Here is a 16,195-nt window from a genome sequence, read left to right on the forward strand (position 1 = left end):
TATATTTTTTGTTGTAAAGTTTGCTGCTCATTTTCTTGCTGGTGCATTATGTGATTACTGTTTCAGAGCAAAGTAATGGAATTAAACGCACTGAAAGCGACAGAATTGTGTCCGTCTTTATTTACATGCTAATATCCAGTTATAGTCACAGCGCCACCTACTGGCAACAACAACAGTGGTGTGTAACTCGACTGTACAGGGTCACAGCTGCTCCAAATGTCATATTTTGATGAGCATCCCAGCCAGAAGACGCCCACCTGCCAATATTGAGTTGTAGGCATAGCACCACCTACTGGCAACATGAAATCAGCCATACATATGTGACAAACATCATTCTAATACAAGCAGATGTGACTACTGTGGGCCAGGAGGAACAGTACAGCCTCTGCTACACTGTCAGAAATATTTGCCAGAAAGAAAGTAGCAGAATTCAAACCTCAGATAGGTGAACGTACACATTGAGCTAAGACTATTGTGCAGAAGAGCTCATAGGCCTTATCAAATCTGAACAGTGTTTGAGTATCGTAGCTGAGCAAATATGATGTCGAGCCAAGTAAGGCGTGAGGGCTAACCAAGCCAGATATTGCCAAACCCCTCCACCACAAGCTCTTAACCCACAATTTCCTCTGGACGATTTTCTCCTTTAAGCATGACCATAATACCCTTTTAAATTCTCTAAACAGCTCAGCTCTGTGGTAAAAAACAGCGTTTTCCAGCTTAGACTCCTAGCTAAGACCAATGCCTTCCCCAGAGGGACCTGGAGAGGGTGATCCATGCCTTCAGAACAACTCGGCTAGATTACTGTAATTGGCTGTATGTTGGCATGGATCAGTCACTACTCCGTCACAACTGGTTCAAAATGCAGCTGCCCGACTCCTCACTGGCACCAAGAAGCGCGACCACATCACACCAATCCTGGCCTCACTCCACTGGCTCCCCATCCACTTCCACATTGATTTTAAATGCCTGATGACTGTTTTTAAAGCCCTAAAGGGCTGGCTCCACCGTACCTCACTGAGCTCCTGCACCACCATACCCCACCCAGAGCCTTGAGGTCAGCTGACCAGCTGCTGCTGAAGGTCCCTATCAGAGCATGTGAGCGGAACGGAGCGTGGAGCGTGCGGGGAGCGGAGCGGGGGGATTTTGGCTTGAGCGGGGAGCGGGGACCAGAGCGGTACCGATCACCCACTCAGTACCGCTGCTGCGAGATGAGAAGGAAGAGAAACGAACATGCAGCCGACTTTGCTGAGCTCATGTTATTTGTAGTGAGCAATGCCCATTGCCCAGGCGTTTAAACGCAAATGAAAACACCCTGGCCTCTCTTTTATTCTTTTGAGCGGAGCGGAGCGGTGAGTGCGAGCGGGTGAAATCTGTATCGAGCGGGGAGCAGTCTGGAGGGTGCCATGGCACTAGTCCGACCCCTCACGAGTCCGACACCTCGTGAGTCCGAAAAATGCAATGGACAGACACCTCGTTAACCCGACAACGAAAATCTCACTAATCCGACCGCTCATTAGTCAGAAAATAATGGCTCTGACAGCAGCGCAAGAGTCACTTCTCATTCAGTCTAGACTGAATGTAGCCTACAAAATGGCAAATGTCTCTGCTGGTGTTAGGCTGTGAGAGTGTATTTGGACCCAGGAGCAGAGACAACAGAGGCAGGAATCAAATAAATGTTGTTTTACTTAGACTTGAACAAAATGAACAAATAAACAAAGAACAGCAATTAAGCTTTAAGCTAAATCTAGCCTATACTGGATGTCGGACGGCCGACAACTAACTAAAGTTTCTTGGCAGAGTTTACACAGGGAAAACTCCACTGAAGTCTTTCAGTATATCTCGAACAGGAGCCAGGGCACAGCAACAGCAAGGCAACGATCAGCAAGCAGAAGTGGTTATATTGCCAACCAGGTGCAGAAAATCACAGTAAATCACAGTAAATCAGTAAGGTTATGTCATGGCAATTTCTATAGGCTATTGTCTGCCGCCGCTGTTATGAGCGCGGGATCTCCGTTCAGCACCATGGATAGTGATGGCCTGGCCCCGCGCGTCCTGGATACTCGCGCTCTGGCCGGTTCAGCACCTCGGACAGATCCTTCACCACACCCCGAGGCAGGGCCCCTGGGCCGTGCTCCCGAGGGTGTGTCAGCTGGTTTTCTCTTCTTTCTCTCTCACCCCTCCTTCCCTCCTCTCTCTCTCATGAACGTAATGTTTTTGATCATTCAATAATTCCAGTAGGCTGCATGGCACTGCACTGCTAGGCTATATAATGGCCTGCTGACACGGAGGTCTAATTTATGATCCGACGTGCGTTATTTATATAGGCCTATTGTGTCTTTCAGAGCACTGCCAAATTGTCAAGAATAATAACATTTGTTATTCCAATTTTTGGGAAAGGATCTGTATATATATATAGCCTATATATATATATATATATATATATATATGTATATATATATACAGATCCTTTCCAAAAAATTGGAATATCATGGAAAAGTTAGTTTTTTTCCATAATTCAAAGTGAAACTTTCATAGATTATAGATTCATTACACACAAAGTGAAATATTTCTAGCCTTTATTTGTTTCATTTTTCATAATTTTGGCCTACAGCTCCAGGAAACCCCAAAAACTGTATTTCAAGAAATTAGAATAGTGTGAAATAAATCAGCAGTTACTTCTCAGTTATGACTCCAGCCTCAGTCCCCTCCCTCTGAATCTCCACCCAATTTTAGGATCGCCTTTGCTTGACAATCCGCTGAAGCCCACGGTCACCCATGGTATTTCCATGATATTCAGATTTTTTTGGAAAGGATATATATATATATAGGCTATATATATTGTAGTAATCCCACAAAGCCGTCGAACAGTCAGGTTCTTGTCACCGCACTTTATTGTGGATCGCTATAACCGGGGACCACTGTCAGCCGTGGTCCACGCCAAAACCAACACCACAACACACACCCAAACCCAGCTAGCTTCTCCTAGCTTCGCAGCTCCCAACACACACAGCCTCCTTCCTCAGGCTCCACTTCAACACCCCCGAGCTGACGCTCTCCCGTTCACGTTCCCCCTTCCCCCAGCCAATCACAGGTGAACCCCTATCTTCCACCACACCCACTGGCTGGTATGCTGCCTTTACGTACCCCCGTAAATCCCCACAGACATGTCAACCCCAGACTAACGTGACAACTAGACAAACCCATGTTTACTGACAAACCCACATCGCTACACAGCCCCCCCTTTTAAACAAACACTTGTGGCACAGTAAACAACAACATCAACATTACACGTTTTTTTTTTTTTTTCTTTTTCTTTTTCTTTTTTTCACACATCATCATCTACATCATTGACATTTCCCCCCTTTCCTTTTACACTCATTTTCACTCACATTTCAATTCTTTCGTTTCTCTTTTCCCATTCATTTAAATTCGACACACATTTCCATTCATTTAAACCACCACCATTTCGATCCCCCCTTTCAAAGCTTCTGTCCCATCTGAAGCACTCTAGTCCCTCCCAACCCCCAATGGGGTTAGTCCTTCGCAGGGTGACTCTCTTCGGTCCCCCCTCTGTGCCCTACAGTCATCACACGCACTGCAGTAGCTCCGCACGTCCCCCTTGTGTTTGCCCCAGTAGCCAAATGTACGAACACGGCGGAGTGTCTCTTCAGCTCCGAAATGACCGGATCCGGGGGGACTGGATCTGGGGGCCCTATGTGCCCACCGTAGCACCAATCCCCGCAGGTAGCTGGGTACAACCGCCTGGAACCCCCTTTTTCCTCCCCCCCCTTTCCTCTCCAAAATCCCATCTACATCCAGACGCAGGTCGGTAAACATCTCCCACAGTCCCCTCGTGGCCCCGGAACACATGCGAATCTCCTCCACAGGGGGCCGACGTCCGGCCGCCACCCACGCGAGCACCGGACTGATGTCAGCGTCCTCCTCCTGCCTGTAGTTCCACTCATCCACGTCGACATCCATGATGGTCACGTCGTTGTCCGTCAGGTCCACGCCTACACAGTACTCCACTTCCTCCGCCTCTTGCACGCGCTCGTCCTCCCGTCCCCCTCCCCCAGGGGGCGGTGTGTGCAGGACAGCAGGGGGAACACCAACGACGGCGATCTCCACCTTGGCTTCCTGCACAGCCACTGTGGGGGGTGTGGAGCAGTCAGGTTGGGCTGGCTCCTCCGGCGTTGACCCCTCTCGCTCACCCGGAGACACGAGCATTGCTCTCCCGACTGTAACAGCATTGCAGATGATGTCCTCTACCGTGGGGGTTGCAGAGCAGCTAGGCTCCTCCGGCGTTAGCAACACCCGTCCATCTGGACACACAGCCCACACTCTCTTGACCTGAATAACCGGCTCTGCACTGCTCCGCCGCTCCGCTGCCTGTTGCTCCGGCTGCTCCCCCGGCTGTGCGTCTCCTCCATCCCCCAAAGTCTCAGTGCACTCTCTGGCTAAGTGCTCAGGTGAACGGCAACTCCAACAGAGTCTCACCTGCCCGCCGCCGGCACGTCTCTCCTCTCCCGCTGTCCTCCGGTCTCCGACAGCCTCTTGACACTCCCTGGCTAGATGTCCAAACGCACCGCATGACCAGCAGACACCCGGGCGCCCCCAGTACCGTTGCTCCGCGTACCTGGTTTGCCCCGAAGGAACGCTGTGACACCACCTCGCCAGATGACCCTGTGCTCCACAAGTCCAACACAGTCTCTGCAGCTCCTCCGTCTGCCGTTCTCCGCGCTGCGTGGCCCCCCTCAGTAGCTTCATAAGCACCTCTGCCCAGGCAGGCGTCGCCTCCAACAGCCGTTTGATCCCCTGCATCAGGCGGGCCTCCACGCCGGCAAGCACCGCACTGAACTTCTGCTCCAGGCGGGCCTCCATGCCGGCCAGTACCGAGCTGAACTCCGGAGTCGGTAGCTCCTTTTCCCCCCCATCCAACGACGAGGGTCCACCAACGCGCGCCATGCCACGTGGTGTTTGTAGTGTTAGCAGACACAGCTAACCTCGTATCAGCTAGCAGACACAGCTAGTCTCTTAGCAGTTAGCAGACACAGCTAACCTCTTAGCAGTTAGCAGACACAGCTAACCTTTCAGCAGCTAGCAGACACAGCTAGCCGCCCACGCCTGGCCGATCCTCCAAGGCGTTAATTTTCACTCTGTAGCTTCCTCTTCCTCGACCTTCCTCCGCGCCGTCTCCTCACACGCCAACTGTAGCACTCAAGCCGACCTATACTTGAGGGAAATCCAGACCAATTAGCTTGCAGCTGGCTGGAACCTCCGCGGCGAGCTGTAACAGTCCGTGTTCAACGTTAGCACCTCAGCTAACTACCCGAGGCGAATCCAGCTCAGTTAGCTTGCAGCTAGCTGGAACCTCGTGCGAGACGAGCGACCAAAGTTCGTAGTTACACTTCTGGACACCAATGTAGTAATCCCACAAAGCCGTCGAACAGTCAGGTTCTTGTCACCACACTTTATTGTGGATCGCTATAACCGGGGACCACTGTCAGCCGTGGTCCACGCCAAAACCAACACCACAACACACACCCAAACCCAGCTAGCTTCTCCTAGCTTCGCAGCTCCCAACACACACAGCCTCCTTCCTCAGGCTCCACTTCAACACCCCCGAGCTGACGCTCTCCCGTTCACATTCCCCCTTCCCCCAGCCAATCACAGGTGAACCCCTATCTTCCACCACACCCACTGGCTGGTATGCTGCCTTTACGTACCCCCGTAAATCCCCACAGACATGTCAACCCCAGACTAACGTGACAACTAGACAAACCCATGTTTACTGACAAACCCACATCGCTACAATATGTATATATAGCCTACTGATCATACTGATCATGATCTTCAATAACAGTCATAACAAATTATCAGAGTTCATAATCAGAGAGTCATGTTACTCTCAAGTTCCCTAAATCACAGAAAAAATCCTGTAGCCTATTCCTGATGATTTCACTGTAGAAACCTGGAAACTGTATGGCTGCGCCCTCTGTGTGTGTGTGTGTGTGTGTGTGTGTGTGTGTGTGTGTGTGTGTGTGTGTGTGTGTGTGTGTGTGTGTGTGTGTGTTTGTGTGTGTCGTTATGGCGGCTGAGGGATTTTTTTTTGCATTGGACGTATCCTACTGCCTGTCATCAGGCCATTATACTGTATATAGCCTATAGCAGTGCAGTATAGCCTACTGATTATTGAATGATCAAAAACATTATTGTAATAAACCAGCCTGGAAAGGGCTCTGTCGGAGACCAAACAACACACGAATATGGAAAATAGAGGCCAGCTTGATTTTTTATGAATGTAACAAGGCTAAAATAGCCTACATGAGGAATCACAGGTGAATTATGGGGTTCCATTTGTCACCGAGGGACTGACTGTCTATCCCCCTGTGTTAAGATTAGGCGAACCACTACAAAAGCACATAGATCAAACAGTAATAGGATTATGCACAGCACGGCACACGTGAAAGGATGGCATGCAAAGCTTGCAATAAATACAGTCCACAGCAACGATTCCACACTAAAGAGGGGCTACCCCAAAACTGGCACAGAGAGATGCTCCCACAGGTAAGTTGCCAGTAAAACCTCTGACTCTTCCTCTCCTTTTACGCACGACATACAGGGCTAGGGAGGGAATGAAGCACAACATTTAACAAGAATGAAATAAGGGGTAAAACTTAACTCGCCTAGCTGGCGAGACCCCCCCCCCCCGACTCCCAGGTAAAAACAATGGCTTTTGGTCGGTGGTGATGACGGCGCACGCACAGCGCATATACTTCAATCAGTCTGCCTACAAGGCTCTTTCACACACAGATCGCGCAAAAATTGCCGTTTAGGAGTCCCGCAAAGCTCGCACCCTCGCCACAGAAATTGCTTTCACACAGAGCCAAGCAGTACGGCCACATTCCCATGCTGCTGTGTACTTTCAGGTGAAATCCCCTGCTCCCGGATTGAAAGGCGAGCGGAGGGATTTCCTGCTCCTCCTAGCCCAAATTAATATTTTCATAGGTTAGTATAGCCTGGCTACTGTATGATGAACAAATTCATTCAACAACAAGACTTCCCTGCTTCTCCTAGTCCGCTGAGCAGGGAGGATAGGCGCACTCGCATGGTGGGCGGGCAGATCGATATGGTGTCCTACTAAAATTGGGATGATACACGACCGCCCGCATATCAAACAGCTGCAGTCTGCTCGTCGGGGGAATAGTATAGGCTATAAATGCACATGACTACTTAACGTTAGTAGTTTTTGTAAGGGAATGCACAGAGCTGATTTCGAGAGGGAATAACCTCAGACCAACTCGCCACAGACAGCTATAGCTCTCTGAAGCTTATTATTATATCCGTTAATTTTACCTAATGTCAACATCGTTTGAGCATAAAGCCTAACCGCACGGAGCATTCCTCCTGGCGTCCCTGCAGTCATGATTGTATAGGCTACTTTTTTTACTTTCACTCCTGCACTTTCTTGATACATGAGGTGATTTCCCCTGTCATTTTTTTATGAATCACCTTTTCCGGCTTGCTGCGACAACGCTTTCAAATGGAGGCGGGTTGCCAGGTAACCCGGCGCTGTGACTACCTACTGTCACGGGACAAAAGGCGTAAAACAATTGTCCACCAAAGCGCGTTCACGACTTTCACATCGGAGGCGCGAATCCTATTTTCCGTGCATTTTTCGGCTTTCAAGGCCGGTGTGAAAGAGCCTACATGATTGCGCAATGCCTCCCCCCAAACGTCTCCTCCCACAGCAGGTTCATTATGTTCATGAGAAAGAGGGGGGAGGGAGAGAGAGGGGGAGGGAGGGGATGAGAGAGAAAGAAGGAGAGAAAACCAGCAGAGAAATGTGCCATTTGCGCTGCAGTCAGAGCACATTATTTTCGGATTAATGAACTGTCGGATTAGTGAGATTTTCGTTGTCGGGTTAACGAGCTGTCGGACTAACGAGATGTCTGTCCAATGGGCCATTTTTCGGACTTGTGAGGTGTCGGACTCATGAGGTGTCGGACTAGGGGGCAGTCCCCGTCTGGAGCGGAGCGGTCTTGAGCGGCATGTGAGCGCTGGAGCGGGTGGAAAGGACCGCTCCGGGAGCGAGGAGCAGTAATTATCACCGCTCCGCTCCGCTCACATGCTCTAGTCCCTATAGAACCAGGCTCAAGACTAGAGGGGACAGAGCCTTCGCTATAGCAGCTCCTATAGGCTCTGGAATAGCCTCCCCCTCCACATTAGATCAGCCCAGAGCCTAGAGGCTTTTAAATCCATGCTTAAAATGCACCTTCTCTCCCTGGCCTTCGACCTGAGTTGAGCCTGCCTCCTGGCAACCTATTGTCTGTTAGTCTTTGTTTATTTTATTATTTGTATCTGTTGCACTTTGTATTGCACCTTGCTCTGTAGCAGTTGTATTTGTACTTTTTGTTTTCCATATTTTAGTGTTGTTATCTGTGAAGCACTTTGGTTGGCTTCTAGTCATTGTAAACGTGCTCTATAAATAAAGTTGACTTGACTTGACTTGACTTGATTTAGCCCCAAAGTAACCCTACTACTGTACTATGTATACTGTGTACACTGTATACTGCACGAGTGTATACAGTACACAGAGTAGAGTAGGGTCACTTTGGGGCTACCATACCCTAAGCTTAACCTTACCCAAGTTGTTTTACTTGCCTAAACCTAACCCAGTGGTTCTCAAACTTTTTCTGTCACGCCCCACTTTGGAGGAGGAAAAATGTTCATGCCGCACCGCCCCAACAAAATTGTAATAAAATGGTCGAAGTTTAACTTTGATTGAAATAACTGATCAAGATCATGAGCATTCCTTTCTATATTCTTTCAGTATTGGCCAAATAAACAACTTCCATTTCAAATGTATGACTTTTTGGTGACATTTTGAGAGATTTCTCCATCTGTGCTTTTTCACACATAAAATAATAAAGAAAAATCAAACAGAAATCGCAATTGCAAGGACGATAAAGTTAACCATATTGCTTCATCAGACAAAAAATCTATTAAAATGTGCAATCACTTTGTTAGAACGATATCAATAAAGTTCTATCTGTCCAAAAAAGAACACATATTTGTCTTTTTAATTAGTTGGGTTTCATACTGTCCGCTGCCAGAGTTTTCAGACGTAAAACACAGACTGGTCTCTCATCTCCTACCACATTCACTGTGAAACTCAGAGCAAGATCACGTCATCATATTTTCTTCTTGCCTTGTGTTGTTTTGGTTGATTACCGTCTGTCACCCGACTCCGTCTTCTTGTTTGTCTTGGAAGCATCGCCTGCTTTTCTTTTTGCCCGTGTCACATGTCTCTTCATTCTGACTGCACTCTAACTGTTACACTCCACTCTGTCTGAAATGAATGAATGTGATGTCATTCTGACTGCACACTAACTGTTACACTCCACTCTGTGTCTGTCACAAAAGTCTGTCACTACGGAAGCAGGGTTTGTTTATTCCTCCGCTGTGAAAAGAAGTCAGACGGCAAAAGCACACCTGCACGTCAAAATGGTCAAAACATTGGTTCCGTGTCTCTGCGCCCCACCTGTAATGCCACTGCACCCCACAGGGGGGTGTGCCCCAGAGTTTGAGAAACGCTGCCCTAACCCTAACAACCAACATCCTTAAAACGAAAAGAAAAATGCAATTAAATTACGTTTGAAGAGTTTTATGGCCTTTTTCTGTTCCTTGCTTAGTTGTATATAGTATTTTTAATTTTACTATATCACTTACGTCTATGCTGTTTTTGAAGATTTAGCTTGAATGAAAAGTTTGTATGGTCTGCTGTCAACGAGCCTCAGCCCAAGAAAATCATCTCAGAGCTCAGACTTCAAACTTTCTATTTCTCATAGTACCACAGGGATGACGGATCTTTGTAGGCAGAAGTCCCTGCACTTCAAGATTCAAGATTCAAGATTCAAGATTTTTATTGTCACTCCATGGTACAAGTATCACGTGTGAAATTCTTGTGCTGTGGACTCCGTTTACAACATAGTGCAAATAGTACAAATATAACAGGGCATATGGGTGCAAAAACAACAAGAGACACAACAAGCAATAAGGCAGTATAGTGATAAGACAAGTCAGAGACAGTGGCATATTCACTGCACATAGGTGCACGTGTCGGGTGCATACTTTAGACGTGCTTAAACATTTTAAATTCTGCGTATTTGACATACAGGTGCAAATAACATATTCCTTATTAAACATACAATTAAACTCGGCATTTTAAATTCGGCGTATTTGACATACAGGTGCAAATAGCATATTCCTTATTAAACATACAATTAAACATTAGACATACGTAATGGTAGCAGCTACAGTACGGTACAGTGCGGCTACTACACTATTTGTGTATGTTAAGGAGTCTCGTGGCCTGCGGGAAGAAACTGTTCCTCAAGCGATTTGTGCGTGCTTTCGGAACCCTGTATCTTCTCCCTGAGGGTAGCAGGGAGAACAGGCTGTTGTGGGCATGGTTTGTGTTAGGGTTTTGTTTGTTGGACTCAAGGGCAGAGACAGACAGAGACAGAATATCAAGTTGTAACACAGTTTGTTTATTTAAATGTTATTGGTTGAGTCCGGATGGACGAGATACCCAGGTTGCAGGATGGTAGGCTAGAGTCCAGGTATGTGAACGAGCAGACATCCAGAAGTCCGGGCTGGCAGAGAGCAAGCAGGCTGAAGTCCAGGCGAGCAGAGAGCAGGTAGGCTGAAGTCCAGGCGAGCAGAGAGCAGGTAGGCTGAAGTCCAGGCAGAGGGCGAGCAGGCAGACAGACAGGGGAGGATTGGCGCAGGTAGTCAGATTTGGAGCAGCAGACGTTCCTCTCCATGCAGGTGAGAAGATAATCTGACAGTGTCTTGACGTCTGGGCTGGGTATATGAAGCCTGCTGATTGGTGATGCTTGGCAGCTGCGATAGCTGGAGATCAGCTCCACACACCTGGCTCCAATCCTGTAATCACAACAGAAAGGAGGGGGCGAGAGAGACTAGGAGGCAGAGGTTGAGGGCATGACAGTTTGTGTCTTTGATGATCTTCAGGGACCTCCTGAGGCACCGCTGTTTATACAGTTCATGCAGATCTGGCAGCTCACATCCTGTTACGTGCTGGGCCGCGCGTCTCACTCTCCGTAGCGCCCTGCGGTCCATGGTGGTACAGTTCCCGTACCAGGTGGTGAAGCCGCCAGTCAGCAGGCTTTCAATGGTGCCTCTGTAGAAGTCCCTGAGGATTTCTTTCCTTAGCCCAAATTTCTTCAGGCGCTTGAGTCCGTGTATTCGCTGTTGGGCCTTTTTGACGACAGTGGCGGTGTGGCCGGCCCAAGTCAGGTCCTGGTGGATATTGACTCCCAGGTACTTGAAGCTGTCCACCCTTTCCACCACTGTGCCGTTGATGGTGATTGGGGGGTGTGCGCCCCCCCCACTCCTGTAGTCTACAATGATCTCCTTGGTCTTGGAGACGTTCAGAGAGAGGTGGTTGTCCTGGCACCATTGTTCCAGGGCCCCCACCTCCTCTCTGTAGGCCGTCTCGTCGCTCCCCGAGATCAGCCCCACGACTGCTGTGTCATCTGCAAACTTCACGATGGTGTTAGAGGTTTGAGTCACCACGCAGTCGTGGGTGTAGAGGTCGTACCAGAAGGGGCTGGAGACGCACCCCTGGGGCGCTCCTATGCTGATGGTCAATGGGGAGGAGGTGAGGTTGCCCACCCTCACCACCTGGCGGCGGTCTGTCAGGAAATCCAGGATCCAGTCGCACATTGCTGTGTTAAGTCCCAGGTCCTTGAGCTTGCTTACCAGCCTGGAGGGTACTATGGTGTTGAATGCTGAGCTGTAGTCCACGAACAGCATTCTTACATAGGTGTCCTTCCCCTCCAGGTGGGACAGGGCGGTGTGGAGCACGTGTGCTACTGCATCCGCTGTGCTCCTGTTTGGGCGGTATGCGAATTGTAGCGGGTCGTGGTCCGGGGGGAGTGTGGGGCGGATCTTTGATATGACCAGCTTTTCAAAGCACTTGCTGGCTATTGGTGTGAGGGCTATTGGGCGCCAGTCGTTGAGGCTGGTCACTTTCTGCTGCTTGGGAATGGGGATGATTGTCGCTGCTTTGAAGCAGGAGGGAACTCGTCGGAGGGAGAGACACTGGTTGAAAATGTCTGTGTATACGCCTGCCAGCTGGTGGGCGCAGGCCTTGAGGACCCGCCCGGGGATGCCGTCCGGGCCGGCCGCCTTGCGAGGGTTGATACGCAGGAACGACCGGCGCACCTCCTCCTCAGTGATGGTGAGAGGGCGGTCTGGGTCTGTGGGGGGGGGAGGTGGGGGGGGTTGGTGGTTAGGTGGGGATGGGAGGGGGTGCTGAGGGGTGGGGGGGAGGGGGGGGGGGGAGGGGAGGTGGGGGGGAGAGGTGGCGGGGAGAGGAGGGCAGTGGGGGGGGGAGAGGAGGAGGGGTGGTGGGGGGGCGGAGGGGGGGAGTGGTGGTGGTGGTGGGGGGGGAGGAGGGGAGGGGTGGTGGGGGGAGAGAGGTGGCAGGGGCGGGAGGAGAGGAGGTGGCAGGGGGGGGGGGAGAGGAGGGGAGGGGTGGTGGGGGGAGGAGAGGAGGTGGCATGGGGGGGAGGAGAGGAGGGGGGAGGGGGGGGTGGGTTGGTGATGGGGGGGAGGAGAGGAGGAGAGGGGTGGGAGAGGAGGGGGGGGGGACTTCCTGGTTCCTATGTGTAAAAGTATTGTGAAATTTGATTAAATGCATGAAATAAGGTCTGTGGTTAACAAAGGTTTGCGAAACAGCGAACTTTGTATTCAGCAAAATATATCATCTTCACAAATGAGAACCACTTTTATGACTTTTGAAGCATTTTCTAAAAATCGCATTGAGGGGAAAAATGCATTTACGCTTCTAAAATCATAAAAGTGGTCCTCATTTGTGAAGAGTATCTTTGCACAACACAAAGTTCTCTGTTTCATAAAATGTTGTTAACACAGACCTTATTTCAAACATTTAACCAAAATCCCCATACAAAAACCCCATTGACTTTTACACATACTGTAGAAACCTGAAGTGTTAACATGCAGGTCTTCTGGACTCATTCCTGCGGCACTATTATATTTTCTCTGTTTTGATGTTTGTTCTTTGTTCCCCCAAAAGAAATCTGAATAAAGAGAAAAGGTGTTTGAGGAAAAGGAAGTGTCCGTCTTGCTGAATGTGCTGCAGCCTCTGCAGTGGAGGAAGTCAGTCTGTGTGTTTACAGCTCTGCACGGCAGAGCCATGCTGAACCACAGTCTGAAAGTTAAAGTGATTAACTTCTATTCTATTCTATTCTATTCTATTCTATTCTATTCTATTCTATTCTATTATTATACTATATTATCTTCTATTATATTATATTATATATTATATTATATTATATTATATTATATTATATTATATTATATTATATTATATTATATTATATTATATTATATTCTCTTGAGCTGTTGAAAGCTGCTGGCTGAAATAAGCTGGACTCAGGTGCTGTGAAATTATGAAACAGCACCACCTGCTGGTCTTAGAGACACAGTAGGAGACAGCGTCTGAGAGGATGACTGCAGTACAAGTATGAGTACTTCATCTGGAGTAGCTGAGCTGCAAGTTGTCTTTATGGTTATTGATTAAAAAAATAAGGAAGGACATTTCACAGGCTAACAAAGTAAATGGAATTGATTACAACAGTCTGACGCAGCCAGTGTAGATTTAGATTAGATTTTTGCCACAATGTGCACTGCCAATGCATGCACGTACGCATTATACACACACACACACACACACACGCGCGCGCGCGCGCGTTGGGCATAGAGAGGGGTTTCAAGGCGCGGTTGCCAGGCGCGGTTTTACAGGGGTGCAAAAGCATGCATTGCACCCTTATTTTAATTGTCTGCATGCTCAGTTGAAAATAGTGTTTTTTTGGGCTTTTTTTTTAAATAAATGCTGCAGCTGCACACTTACTGTTTAAACTTGAATTATAATTGTTGTTTTTCTTTGTTCTTTGATTCGAATTTATGGCTTTTTGGCACATGTAACCTTTTAAGGTTGAGATAATTGTATTATCATTATATGGTCCAAATATTTCAGTAAAGCACTTGAAACACTTGAAATATTCTTGCTTGGCTGGTATCATTCTACTTGAAATTATGGTAAAATGCAGTATTTTTAGTAAAATAACATGTCAAATTTCGGCCGGCCACCCGGGTCGGTCAGCCCGTGCATGCGCACCCCTTCCTATCTAGGATGCATCCCTAGTCATCTTGTTCTGAAACCGGCCCTGGCGGTTGCTATCCAGCCTTTTTGGGGAGGAGGACATCATCTGGTGGATGTCATGCACAAGAGAGAGCGGCTCCCTCACCATTGGACACTTTGACGTGACCTCTTGCAGTAGGAGGTTGAGGCTGTGGTTGACACAGTGTATTGAGAGAGCTTTGGGGTTTTTATCTATTCTTTTTGCCTCCCCTGTCATCTTCCCCTGAAGCACAGAGGCAGCATCATATGTCTGGCCTGCATCTGCATGATGTCAAGTCCACACCGACAAATTATGTCTTCAATGGTCTCCATTATGGACTGTGCATCCATACATTCCAATAAAATCCTCATACACTGTGTGATCACACATCGAAATGAAAATGACAGCTGCTCTCTCCTGTCTCTGCTGGTGATATTATTTTTTACCGAGCTTCCGACCAGAGTGGCGCTGTTGAGCGCTGTGACGGCTGGGCTCTAACCCGGAAAAAATAATATCACCAGCAGAGACTTCAGATGAAAAGAGGCATTTATGAGCAGCGTCGAGCTTTCAAACCCCGCCGTCCAGAAGCTATGAACCCTTCTTCTCTAGTATGTGGCTTTGAAATGTTTCTGTGACACTTGTAAAAGGCTTCTCACTGTTTTAGACAGCTTGGGAGCCAAAGTCGCAGGCAAGTCTATGTACGGAGATGGGACTCGTGTAGGGTAGACGATGACGTCATAACCGGAAGAGTCATAGCGGGGCTAATCCGCCCCAACTCTGCTCAACCCGACTCCACTGCACGGCTGGACTGCAATGTAAGTCTACCGGTGCGATGGCCGGTGGGCCGCTCGCTAGTGGGCCGGTCAGGTTGGTGAAAAAGTATGTATTATGTATTTGATTGGGCCGGTAGCGGCCCATTCAGGCGTCAATAATGAATGATTCATTGACACATGGTCTCTGGAGTGGCCCTCTAACCAATCAACGTTGGTCCACGTACAATTGGGCCAGCCCATAGCAACTGTCTGTCACTCACTTCAATCACAGTGTTTGAAAAGTAGCGCTGCATCATGGCACCACCGTCCACCTAAACGGATTAAAATCACTGACTTCACATCGGCGGCGTCGTCTGCGTCTCACTCGTTTGAGGTAAGTGTGGCAGCTATTTGAATTTGACCAAGCGATAGGATTCTGGGCTGGCTTGTAGCCTTGACGCGGTACACGCCAAACTCTATTAGAAAATGTGGCAATTTAACACACTGCCTTCCTTGATATCGGCAATCGCACCTACCTGGTAGAAAACTACCTTAAAGGCCTTCACAAATTCGTAGAGCCTGCTGGTAAATTCGGCGTACATATGATCGACCAAGCACTACTTAATTTCAACAAAATGACAACTTTTAGGATTGGTGCACACTGCTAGGTAATCGATGAGTGAGCTAGCTAACGTAACGTTATTCATGGTGGTAGCCAGGTGGGTTAAACGGCAACAACAACGTTATGATTTTCATGTTTTTATAACGTTTAGATTAATATCTAAACTGTGCTTATTAGAGTAACTTATAAACAATATTTGATTTCCAATGACTTGCTTGCTTGCTCCATCAAACACATGCATGGAATGAGTTGAGTTGTAACAGACTATGGGGAAAGATACATCAGACATATGGGAAATGTTTGTGTGGCTATATTATAAGTAAATCTAATAAAGTAATCTACTCTATATTTTTTGGTTTTGAGTATCTAAGTTTTAGTTTAGTTTTATAGTTTCACCTATAACAATACTGTTTCCTAGTGGTAGGGAGGGACGCCAACATGACAACAATCAATACACTTGTATTTGCGTTTAAAAAAAAATCAGTGTTGTTATGTTTAGTACTGTACTTATGTCTATTTAATAAGTAAACGTTGAGTTCTCACTGGGCACGTTTATTCAATACTGCAACATCATTACGCCTAAAACC

General features: G+C 48.1%; 1 pseudogene across 1 annotated transcript in view; it reads left to right on the plus strand.

Moving 5' to 3' along the window:
• Window positions 1-1,995: 1,995 nt before the first annotated feature.
• LOC310791642 (asc-type amino acid transporter 1-like) overlaps window positions 1,996-16,195 on the plus strand; it is a 557,867-nt pseudogene continuing 543,667 nt past the window's right edge. The window contains exons 1-4 of the transcript in view: window positions 1,996-2,140; window positions 3,082-3,091; window positions 3,635-3,744; window positions 4,698-4,913. The product of the transcript in view is annotated as an asc-type amino acid transporter 1-like (transcript). The remainder of the gene's footprint in view (window positions 2,141-3,081; window positions 3,092-3,634; window positions 3,745-4,697; window positions 4,914-16,195) is intronic.

The sequence above is a fragment of the Poromitra crassiceps genome (genome assembly GCF_964638095.1).
Source record: "Poromitra crassiceps genome assembly, chromosome: 16".
NCBI lineage: Eukaryota > Metazoa > Chordata > Actinopteri > Beryciformes > Melamphaidae > Poromitra > Poromitra crassiceps.